Genomic DNA, 12,602 nt, shown 5'->3' with positions numbered 1-12,602 from the left:
GTGGGAACTAGTTTTGTCTCCTGCTGCTAGTACTTCAGCAGAACAGGGGTCTGACAGCAATTCCAGAAAACCACAATGACAGTTAAAACCCTTTTAATAATCACTGCAGTGCTCTGGAGAGCAGAAAAAAAACTTCAAAAATCTTTAATTTCAATAGTTTCCTTTAAACTATGAAACTACACGCTTCCCAATGTCACCATTAGATCCTTTTTTTCCCCTATTAAGTTCCCTGAACCATCACCAAAGTCTCGTTACTCAAGCTGGACTCAGTGGCACTCCTCTCTGCTCCCACCTTGCTGCCCCCACCATGTGCCCCCCTCCCTTTACCTCTAACACACCATATCAGAGGATTTTCTAAGTCAAAGAACAGCAAACATGCTCCATTAAAAATGCAATACAGTAATATAATACATTATCACATCAATTACAACATAAGAGGTAGAAGTGCCACTCCTAGTGGAAACCTGGTTGGTTTTTCTTTTATTTCATTTCTGAGTTTAAAATAGCCTCAAATTAACTTGGAAAACGATACTATAATTTTTAATGGAGTTCAATTTTCAGAACTGATTTACATAATGACACTTCTGAATACATATGCTTTAAATATGCTTAAAATAGAAATAAAGCTCCAAGTGGCCTCTCAGATGGCAACACGCGCCGTCACGTCAGGGCAGGAATTAGTCATCTAGGAGCAAAACAACGGGAAAATAATAAAAACATTGCTATATAAAGTTTGATTACATTGTCAAAAGCATGTGTTGTAGTTTTACTTCCCAAGCGACGACTCAATCCTTATGAGAGGAAGTAGGCTGAAGAGAAAAGAAAAAAACACAAGAGCTCATGATTTAAACCAGAAGTGTCTTAGGATATATTTGTATGAGCTTGCCTTTTTTATATAAATAGACCCAAAGTATCAAAGCCACAGAAGATTCTTTAGGAGCAAAACTTCAGCATCCGGTGTTGCTCTTAAAAAAAAAAAAAAAAAAAAAAAAAAAAGAGATTAGCTTATTAAATCTGAGCCTAAATTGAGGTTCTCAGCAAAGCATTCAAGCTCGGGAGGCTCTCCTGCAATAGGAAATGCCAGGTCACTGCCAGTACAACCTACAGAACTACTGTAACCTCCTGTCAGAGAAAGCCTTGTTTTTCCCTTAAGAAAAAAAGGGAAACCAATCTAGGTTGATTTTCTTTTTTAAGGCCAGTGAAAACAGTTTTCCAGTTGGCACCAGATACTGGAAGACTTTCATGTCTGGAAGCGCAGCTGGCATTCTGCATTAGCACCAACGTGACATCCTAACGGGATTTTGCAATAAGCCTTTTGGGAATATAGCATTCTTATGCAAACTTCAAGAGCTGATCCATGTCATTACACGTAAGCTTATACCCATCCTGTGCCTCATCCAGAAGCTCTGCAATGGCCAGTGACAGGACAGACATGTCCCTGTCTGTCTCTCCACACAACACAGCTCCAACCTGAACGGTTTGGACAGCACTGACACAACACAAAAAACCACTTAGGAAGTTCTTTAAGATCTGGTTCCAAACAGCAGCAACAAAACAGGGAAATACATAAAATAGAAAGGCAAACCGTAGTCAGTTTAGGACAACTGAGAACTGTTGTTGCAGGGGAAAAGAGGCAGGGGCTGCTTCTTGGAAATGAAGCAAATCCTAAAGAGGGCACCCCAACCCAGAGGAGGAATGCTGTGAAGCCACAGACCCCAGGCCACCAGCAGCCCCTGCTTTTAGAGGGATAAACCAGGGCTCCTCATCTGCCCATTGCTCGAGATGTTTCCTCCCTCTGCCCAGCCCTTCCTGACCTGTCTGCAGCCAAGCCTGGTAGGAGATGAAGAGCTGGCGAGAGCTTAACCAGCAAAAGGCCTTGCCCTGGCACCAAGGCTCAGTCATCAGTTGGGAAGAGTCAGATCAGTCCCTAACTACCAGCTCCTCAATCACCTCAAATAAGAAAGAAGTTCATAAAACTAGGTCTAATAATAAATACAAAAGCAGAACAGACATAGGCACAAAAATTAAAAGTTAGCACCGTGCACATTAGAAGTGACAACAAAGCTAAGTGCTTTGGGAGTAAGCAAGAGGAATAATCTGTTCTGATGCTCCACAGCACAGTGTGCCCACGGGCAGATGAGGAGCAGGCTGTGCAGGGGCTGGCAGCATCTGGGCATGTGCCATGAGGCCCCTGCTGCCATAAAGGGTCAGTGAACACAGCCCCAGTCAAGGATCCCATGGGACAGTCTGACAGTGCCCTCTTCCTAATGCTGGGGAGACAACCCAACTTCTGAAGAGAACTTCCACGGACTGGCAGAACAAACAGTGAAGGTGGAACCACACAGGGGCCAACAAAAGAACAGCTTTAAACATCTGTAAGAAAAACCGGATGGTTTTCCACTGCCTGGGCCTGATGTAACTTACCCCAAGACAGCTGCATCCAAGTCACTTCTGATTACCTGAAAGAATCTGCAGGAGATGGGTAGCACCCCAGACAACTTGCAAAGTGGCAAAGATTGCACCTACAACTTAAAAGGGGAAGGGATAAAAACATCAGGAACAGCTAACAAGGATTTGTGAAGAGAAGCTACATCAAATCAGCCTGTTATTTTCCCTATGGCATAGCTACAGGCATTTTTAATGAAGAAGAAAGGAGATGCAACAGAAGTAATGTATTGACTTCTCGAGCAAAATGGAAAGCTTTGTTAATAAAAACACGATTGCTTTAGTCGTTTTCTAAGAACAGGGAAGGGAAAACACAAGCTCACTGACACTAAAGCGATGCCTGCAAAGCAAGCATAGTCAGCACTTCCCCTTCCAAGGAGGCAGAGCTCCTATGGATTTTACTGCAGCTCGCCACACATCCAGCAGCATTCAGTACTTCCATTAATGGCTTCACTGCTGGAAAAACGTGTGCACGGAGCTTCCAGAACACGTCAAGTGATGAGGCTGCAAAACACAGCCAGACAACGTTCAGGAGAACGGGATGCACCTGAGATGTGGTATGAATAACAGCAGAGTGCCGTTCAGCAAGAGCACAGGTACAACGTTCAGCATCAGTGCAGAAGGGATTAACTGGGAAAATACCCTCAGCTGCATCACTGAGGACAAGGCAAGTTGATCAATGTGTTTTATGCATAGATAGGATCATGCAGCATGAAACTAAACCCTGCAATTTGAAAGTCTAGGTGCAAAATGTGTCCCTACAGGGAACCATAAACGAAGCTTGAGGAGCATTTGTTTGACCTCAATTTATGATCTATTAATCCCATGCTTTGGGGCTTCTGACTGTCAAATTACGTCCCTGTCCTGCATTTGTCACTACTTAGTACATAATTTGACTTGACAGGATTTCTCCCTTCACAAAAAGCATTGAAATATTCTCTGCTAACTGTGGGTCCGGTACCCCAGTTTTCCCCACTATCAGGCCAGCTGATCCTGAAGCATTCAAGGTGATCACGTACCAGGAACAAGATCCAGACTTCTGAAGCCACAGAAACCCCATCACACACATAAAGAAACCTCTAAGACAGCCCTTGCTCTTTTCCTTGGACTGCACAAAACAGTTTTAGGTCTGAGGCCACTTGGTGTGCATTTGGTTTTGCTTGTCTGTTGATGTGTGTGCAGAGCACTGGGAGGTATCTCCAGGTCTCTGATGCTCTGGGCCCTCCTCCACAGCTGCTGGTAAATGTGAGGGATTACACACGATCCCTACACACCCCACTACAGGCTTTCTTGAAATCACAGCCCCCTTTACTAAGGTGGCAAGGCACGCACAGACAACTGAATTCACTGCTGAAATCTGAGCAGAAGCAGAACGGAGCCGCCATTTAAAGCCAGCAAACGTTACAGGTTTAGTTGAGAACAGGATGCAAAAAGCACCATATTCAATTAAAATATCTTACTGAAACTATGGGAGATTATCGGCAGCCCAAGAGACTGAAGCCTTTAATAAAGCAGAAATTCCATCATAGGGTGGAAAAAAAACAACAAAGAAAGAATGCTTGCCTAGGACATCTCAACAAAAGGCTGCACCTCCAGCAGCCGGTGGCTCCAGCAGTGCCATTTGGGATCACTGGTTAAAGAGCATCTCCATCCTGACAGCACCTCGAGGACAGTGCCAAGTGCTATTTCCTGCAGGACCCAGGCTCTCCCTTCAGTTTCCAGTTCACTCAACAATAACTTTTTGTGACCCTACTTCATGTACACATAACATAAGCAATCACTAAAATTAAATTAGAATAAAAATAACATGGACTCAACAGAAATTATCATTCAATTAAAGATTAAAAGCAAAAAAAAAAAAAACAACTATGGAGCAACCTGGCCCTGTCTCGACCTCTATTAACCAGCACAGGGGAAATCTCCAAGGCTTTCCTGACCAAGAATGCAGACTGACCAAGATGAGCAGGTCAGATGCCTGAGGTCTGACCATGCACGAGCACTGTTCATTCCCTCAGAGCACGGCTGTGGGTTTTGGGGTTTTGCTTTTCATCTGCAGGCTTCCTTTGGTTCACTTTAAGGATCACTGCCAGAGTTGTAATGAGAATGTTCCAATTGACGTGTTAGAGCTTTATTACTAATGCAGAGCAGTACTGGCAGAATTGTACAGCAAAACCACGGGTACAGAAGACATGACAGCCACACATCCAACCAGAACTGAAAAGGCTCACACTGCGCTCACCACCCAAAGCAGGCCATCAGCAGTTGAAAATATGTTAGGAACATTTCCCCTCACCCAGCAAACAAGAGCAACTCCTTTCTTGAAAAATTAAGCCCCAGAGTGAGCAGTGAGGTTGACTACAGTTAGCCATGCAGTGCTGCCTCCCTGCCAGGCCTGCTGTTAACCAGCAGGTGAAGCAGCAGATGGGGCAGCGCAAAGCAGATCTCCTCCCCCAGTTTTCTTGGGACACCGTACACAAAGGAGAACAGCTTTGCAATCCAGCACCACACCAGTATCTCTTCCAGGTTCTGCCTTCTGCAAACACTTGCGAAGAACTCTGCGACAAGAGACAAAATCCCCACTTTTTGAGTGGCCAACTGCTCACCCATCAGCTGACCGAGGAGCAGAGGCAACCTGTGGACAAGCTGCTGCTCAGATGTTTGGCAGGACATGAACATGCCAGATCAGCACTGCTTCCTACACAGCAAGCACGGGCACAGTGGAGGAGGAGGTCAGGGAACAGGAACAGGAGCAGCAGCACTGCAGGATGTTCTGCCCCAGGCTCTCTGTGCCTGATCTCTCCCTGAGCGGGGCTGGAGGAGGCAGGCAGAGCATCACTGCATCACCACCAGGCCTCGAGGACAGCATCAAGAGGACATTAAACAGTCAGAAACAACACAGCTTCTACACAGGACTCCTTCACACAAACACAGTTAAAAGAAATGACAGGTACATTCACAAAGCTAACACGATGCATGATTTTGCCCACAGGGCTTTAGTGCCTTCAGCTCTCCTTTCCCCCTCTCCAACAGTCACACACCAGCACTCAGCTATGTACTCATGCCACCTGACTCAGCTGTTGCCATATGTGCCCCTCAAAGGCCCTTTCCACTCCTGTGACATTAAAACCATTGCACAGACAAGAGGTAGGAGCCTACAGGAGGCAGTCCTGAGAGATGGCATCCAACACCTCTGCCTTCCCCAGCCAAGGAGCTGGCATGTGGCACCAGGACACCAGCCAGGGATGGGACAGACCTGATGGGGCACCACGAGGACAGGGCCCACTCAGGACCTCAGCAGACATAAATCACAATGCCATCCTTCACGCAGCAGAGCTCCAAATGGTACTCCACAGCTCAGGGATCAACACAAGATGAGATTAAAAAGGGAAAACAGACGTCAACAGCACTCCCTGTAGAAGCCAGGAGGGAAGCAAGTTTGAAGGGGATATGAAGACAGAGCTATATGTTCTCATAACATCTTTATTTCTTTAAAAGATTTCAGACTACACTAGCCCTTAATTTCCTCCTCCTACATTTTCCAACTTGTTGGGAGAGCTCATTGAACATTCAAGTTGTTGTCTTCGAGTTTTCCAAATACCATTCTATTTAAAGGCACTGTGAATAGGGAATTCAATTTATCAAGTGAATGAAAGAAGAATTCTTAGCAGGAACCCTGGTGAGCTAATCAAGAGTCACAATAAAATGTCAGGGGTCCAGGAATGCTCGGCAGGAGGTTAACACCAAATCTGATCTGAGCGAAGGAAGACAAAACATACTACAGACCAATAAACCTTGCTCAAAAACTGCACACTGCAAATATATGGAAGTTTAAACACAGATGGAAAAAAATTACTCGTTTTGGTTTCTGCAGTTAAGCACTAGGGATGTATTAACACAAAGCATTGCCCTCCGTGACTATTTTCCTCAACTTCAGCACATTCTGAATCAATTTAGTTGCTGTTCTACTGCATCTTCAGTTGCAGTGTGTTGCTGAACAAGTAATCCTCATTGCCATTACATTTAGAAGTTCTCTTGTTTTGCCACTTTCCATAATAAAAGCACCCAGACACCAATTCCTGCCAACAGTAAATCCACCAATTACTCAATTAACAGCTGAACTCGGCGTTTTAATTACATATCGAGATATCAGCTCCATCGTCAGAATGGATTATCACTGTGTTTCAACCCAGCGCACGAACGGCCTCTCCATGAGGGAACCAGGAACAGTCCGGAGAGCAGCAGGGAAATGCCAAAAGTCATCTTCCAGGAGAACACCACAGCAGCCCTCCCATATTCAAATGTCTGTGTATTATCGATCAGTAGATGCAGACAGAACTCCAGAAAGGTGAGATCCTGCTCGTCTGGACACTGCCAGAGAGGGATGATTTCAAGGCAGCTGGCCTGGCATCAGATCATCACCTGGGAAGCAGAGACCCACAGCTATCACCCATTTCACTTGCTTTCAAAGGCATGGGGTTTTGCTGTCCCCTTAACAGCTCTTTGTGAAGAACATTTTATCTTCACAAATGCTACTTAGAAAAAAATAGGATTTTATTAAGCAAACTGCAATACAAGCATCCACCCAATAATACAGCCTTCATTCAAATACTATGCTTCAATATAGCACCATAATATGAAGAGTAATGTGCTCTAAGTGCCCACTGAGATGGGACTTGGGTTGTTGTTTTCAAAAGGAAAGGACAGACTTCTCCTGACTGCAGCTGTCACAGTCCAGATGTGGTTCTACACCTGGACTGATACCCCCACTTAATGATCAACATACTACAAAAAGTTAAATAGCATTTAGATGGCCACAGCTCACAGCTAGGCTCCTCTTCTGTAGAATTCAATACATGTTGTAGTTTTCAAATGGCCTAAAAAGATAAAACCTCTTCATTATGTATCAGCTAACACCATAAAGAGAAACCAAACAGTTTCATAAGCAAGAAAATGAAGAGGTACATTACAGACAGATGTGATGAGTGCTCTCAGGCCAGGTTATTCTGAACTAACAGGAAGTTTTTGCAGCATCACAAATCAAGGCAGAGGCAGAGCACCACACACAACAGAGACAAGGACTAGAGTTGCAGAGATGTGGTCCCTTTTGTTTTGCAGCCTGGGTAGAAAAGGAGCTGTTGAGCAAAACATCCATTTCAAAGCTAAAAATGGGGCACAAATCAAACTATGCCTTTTGGAAGCAATTCTCCTACATTAGGCAAGCTTGTTATTGATCAGAAATACTTGTGCAGGTAGAGAGAATGACACCAATGGAAGCTAAGAAGGAATCCTCCAGCAGTCTGGCACTGCCAACTCTGCTTTTGATTCACATGCACCCCCCAAGGGCTACACCTGCAGGGTTAGAAAGCTTTCCAACACCTCCTAACTCAGCATCATAATTCAGTAAGAAGAACTGCCTCCAAGGTTACTCTTCCAAACATACTCTGAGCTCTACCAGGAACATCACAAGGCCAAAAGCCTCCTCTGGTTTTCTGCCAACGGCACAGGAAGGGAGCAGGCAACACTGCAGTGAGCACCTGACCCACCCGAGCACGGCTGGACTGCTCCCTGATCCTACAGCTGCAGTACCCCACTGATGCTCTGCTGTTTGCCAATAACCAGCCACGGTTTAAAAACAACACCGCCGTCAGCCTCTGAAATTAGCACCAGCCATAAAAACCTTTTGGGACTGTGAGGAACTCAGAGCCCCAGACAGACACACACCATCAGGCTGAGCTTAAAATAGAGCAGGCAGTTTGAACTCATTATCGATACGCGCTGACCACGCAGAGCGGCATCCAGGCCACGGCCAGCACTATATATAGCCCCCAGACAAAAGTCCTGCTTCTCTGCTGCTTTTGCAAGGAGGTCCTGCAACAGGGCAACGCTGCTGAGAAAAAAGCATAAACTTCCAGCAAAAACATCCAGAGCGAACATAGGAGGGGGAAGAGGAGAACGGAAACCAGCCCAGCTAAGGAGAAGCAGCCATGCCGCTCAGAGGGGATTCTTGACCACAGTGTAACTAAGGCACTCCCTGCGATGCCTTTGGAAAGTCACTATGGGAAAATGCACATTGACCCCACTTAGAAACTGAGGGACATTCAGGATGGATCTGCCTGCAGATGATGCCCGTGGGCATGCACTAAGCACTACGTAGCCCACGGTGGTTTTTCCTCCCTTGGGGTGAAAGCTCTCTTCCTACAGCTGGTAGTGGCACAGTAACTACTTTGAGAGCTATAAACATATTTTTATCTGGGGCTTGATTACCATAAAGGGATGCCAACCGACTTGACAAGTCAATTTTCCTCCCAAATGAAAGAAAAGTCTGCAGCAGTGCAGTGCTTACTGCTAAAAAAGCAAAGGCAAACACACGCACACACAGCCAGGGGATAAATATCAGCTGTTTTTAATACAAGGCAATAAGCAACCCTCACCATTTCTCATAAGTGAGCTTCTGAGACAGAATTTCCCGACTGAAATCTAAACAAATACGGATCTAGCTCTCAATTCTTTAAACGAATGTGCATTTCAGAACGCCGAGAAAGCAAACTGCAGAGAGCTGTTTATTACAAATGACTTCCACCTCCACAGCCCTCAAAGGCAAACCATAAAGCTGTGTGCAAAGCTAGACAATCTGGGCACCCAGCCATAAACCATCGCTGCTGCAGCACAGATAACTGTCCTCACTCTCGAGCCATCCTTGGCTGTAAACCCACGGGGAAGACATCCAGAAACGCAGACCTCGCTGCCGCCAAAGCTGCTAATATTTTTATGAGCTTGAATTGCAACTACAGTTGGGACTGCAACGCTGAGGAATTACGGTGCTGGTTCACGTCCAGAGCTAAGAGCAAAACCAACTCCGATTCCGATGCGTGCCGCTCTGAAGGCGGATTTAAGCGCAGCGAGCTACTGCACTGATGTCTTCGGTGAAACCCAGTGCCCCTCCACGAAGTGATGTCACAGTTTAGAGAAAGACAAAAGAATCAGCAGCGCATTTTAAGCCGCTGCTGCACGCTCAGCAAACGCTACGACCTTTGCTATCATCTCGAGCAGCTCTGTCACCGTCCTGCGCAGGGGAAGGCGGTTTGTTCCGATCATCAAACTCACGTTTTTATCCTGCGCAGGAGATGCTAACGTACATTAGTGCCGAAGCAGGGAACTGCACACAAATGAGGTCCCACAACCGGAATCCAAGTGGAGTTAATTACAATTAAGCGCTGATAAAATAAGGTATACCTACACCCAGTAATCAGGATGTAAAGCTAAGCCGTGTCTTCGACAGCTTTCATAAATAGCTCAGATTCCTAAAGCAAGATCTAATAAGCACTTGGACTGCTCTGCTAGGAGCAACCATCTCTCACGGTACCACTCGCATTCACCAGTGACGAGACATCATTCAACAATGCAATTTATTGTCACTTCTAGACCATCTTGCCATTCAAAAAGGTATACTTCTCTTCTAAACACTATTTGCTGTGGCTGATATCTTCATAATTAAGCCGAACACCTCAAGCCATTATCACTAGAAGGCATCAGCTGATGCTAAATTGGCTAGACTGCAGTCACGGGCATTTAAGAGGTTTCCTTATCGTTCATCTTTAATACTGAAGGATCGACAGGCTCCTACCTGCAGCTTCTAGGCCAAAGGGAAACCTTCTAATGGCATTACCATTATCTTGTCATCTGAATTTTAAACAATTAAAACAATAGCCCTTGTGTTGCACATCTCTACTGTAACCAAAGAAGATAAATGTTTAATCACTCCCTTCTCACGTTCAGAGTCCTACATAGAGCACTGATTATTCATAGAAAACGAGTAACGTGAATCCTACGTTCAAGTTTTGCTATACCTCCAAGCAGCAGCAGCACGTGCGTTAAGTAAGAGACTCTTTCGCTTCTTTCGTGAAGGTTTGGGCATTTTATTTTTCAACCTGCAGCTCTGGTAGCCAATACTATAGCAATTCTTTCCAAATGAAAGCCTCCTTTTTTCTAAAGCAAAGGATGGCTCCACCCCTGACCTCCTCCTTCAGCTTGTTTTGGAAAGGGGCCAGATGACAGCATTTGGAAAAGCGCTTGTTTATCTCGGGGAGGCCAGCTGCTTAGAGGAAATGAATGTAAGTTAACATATTACCCCGTTCCCACATACACGGCTCTTGGTTAAGTCCTCGCAGCTCAAACCGAAACCAAACCCTTCTGCTGGGTTTTACAACAAATCGCCACTGAAGAGGCGAGCACCGCGCATGGGAACGGACTGGGAAATTGTAGGTCACTCCCTAACGGGATGAAGAGTCCCGGCCTTACTGAACGAAGGGAGCGAAATGCAAAAATAAGAGCTTTTCCTTCTAGGCTAATATAACGCTACGCTTTCTGTAAGGTTAACGCTCGGGATACAGGAAGATCCTCTGCGTGGCAAAGCCTCCAGCCCAGCCCCGGTTCGTTGTTGCTGCTGGGCAAGGCAGGGAGCTTGGAGGCTCTGAGCGCTCCACCTCACTTCTGTGCCCAATTACGTTTAGGAAATTTCAAAGTCTTAGAAGGCCCAAGCACAGAAAGCACAGGAGTGCTTCCTTGAAGGGTAAACAAAAGACGACGGGCGTCAGGAAAAGCACAACTTAGTTTTACTAATTGCAAAGACTCATCGCGAAGAGCGGGGGGTGGGAAAAAAAACCTAAAGCGAAGGCAAGGCAGCAGGTTCCCCATCCACCTCTGCAGGCTCCGGGCAGCGCACAGGAGCCCCGTATCCCACCCGGGACCGGAGCGCAGCGAAGCGATCCCCGGGACTGCGTCGCAGCGCTACGCGGTTTGCGTAAATCCGTCCGTACGCGCAGCGCTACGCGCCCGGCGTAACCCCTCCGAGGCGCACGGCTGCGGGAGGGAGAACTCTGCAGCAGAAAGGCCATGACGTAATAGGGATTACGGCTAAATTTAAACAGGCCGTGCTGCTGCGGGACGAGCGGCCTCGCAGCCGCGCGCTGCGGGCTGAGCAGCGTATCAAGTCGCCAGAAAGTACGGCTAGCGGTGTACACAGAAAAACGCACTCGAAGGACGTGCAGGTTAGCAATCAATTCCCACAAGCGGCCCTGCGGCACGCTAGGGCATCAGCCTTCGACACAAGCCAACGCGACGACCACAACCCCAGAATCACCGCGCCCGGGATTCGAACCCGCGGCCCCGCAGCGCGCCGCACCGACGCTCCGCCCGCAGCAGAGCGGGACGCTGCGCGCAGAGGAGCGCGGAGCCCCCACCTTGTGTTCTGCTCTGTGCGGGGCTCTTTGGCAGCTTTCGGTGCGGTCTCGCCGTGAGGAAACGAGCAGGGATGTCGTCTACGATGGAGGGGTCGCTCCGACGCGTTCCTTTCCTTGTTTTAAAGGTTGTTCGCCGTGTTGTTTGTTTGTTTTTCCTCTCTGTAATTGTACCCGTAATTTCACGAATCGATGCGGTAACACACACACACACGCACAACAAAAAAATCTCACGCGGCCAAAAATAACGATTAAAAAAAATTAAGTTTTTTTTGTTGTTGTCGTCGTTTGACTACACCCCCAAAAAAAATTAAAAAAAAAGGAAAAAAAAACAACAAAACCGGCACGGAGGAGGAGGAGGAGAACAGCCACGGACGGAGCGGTGCAGCGGCGGTTCCCGGCGGAGCGCAGCGGCTCAGTCCGATCCGGGGCGGTCGGGGCTGTGCCGCGTCCCGGTGAGTTCAGTCCTCGCGGAGGACCATCTGAAGAGCTTCAAAGTGCAAATGAAAACGGGAGGATAAAACCGACCAAGCGAAGCGCGGTCCGGGGGCCGCGGTCCCGCGGAGGAACCCCCCCCCACGCGACGCCGGAGCGCCGCTCGCAGTGCTCTCCCGGGACGATCCGCGCCGCGGGGCCGCCCCGCAGGAAGCGGCGGGAGGGGAGGATCCGGCGGAGTCCCTCAAGAGGGGAAAACGCAGCGGAGGTGCCCCCGGAGCGGGGGGGGGGGGGGGCTCGGGCCGGAGGAGGAGGAGGGGGGGGGGGCTCTCCGCCGCTCGCTCTCGGTGTCCGCTCAGTGCTGCTGAGCCGGGCCCCCGCTGCTCCTCCGCGCTGCTGCTGCTACCACCGCCGCCGCCGCCGCCGTCCTCGGGAGCACAGCTGCTGCCGCCGCGGCCATTTTGTTGCTAACTGACAAGAGCCGCG

The 12,602-nt window shown here is 47.7% G+C and overlaps 1 protein-coding gene across 7 annotated transcripts in view; it reads right to left on the bottom strand.

Moving 5' to 3' along the window:
* Positions 1 to 11,752, bottom strand: part of TNRC6C (trinucleotide repeat containing adaptor 6C) — an 82,923-nt gene extending 71,171 nt beyond the window's left edge. For all 7 annotated transcript variants that reach the window (XM_065735150.1, XM_065735154.1, XM_065735153.1 and 4 more), the window contains exon 1: positions 11,685 to 11,752. The gene's annotated coding sequence lies outside the window, so the exon portion shown is untranslated. The remainder of the gene's footprint in view (positions 1 to 11,684) is intronic.
* Positions 11,753 to 12,602: the final 850 nt, after the last annotated feature.

Source organism: Cyrtonyx montezumae, unplaced genomic scaffold (assembly GCF_038088225.1).
Source record: "Cyrtonyx montezumae isolate F1298 unplaced genomic scaffold, pur_monq_1.0 scaffold_19, whole genome shotgun sequence".
Classification (NCBI taxonomy): domain Eukaryota; kingdom Metazoa; phylum Chordata; class Aves; order Galliformes; family Odontophoridae; genus Cyrtonyx; species Cyrtonyx montezumae.
This window is presented reverse-complemented; position numbering and strand designations above follow the sequence as displayed.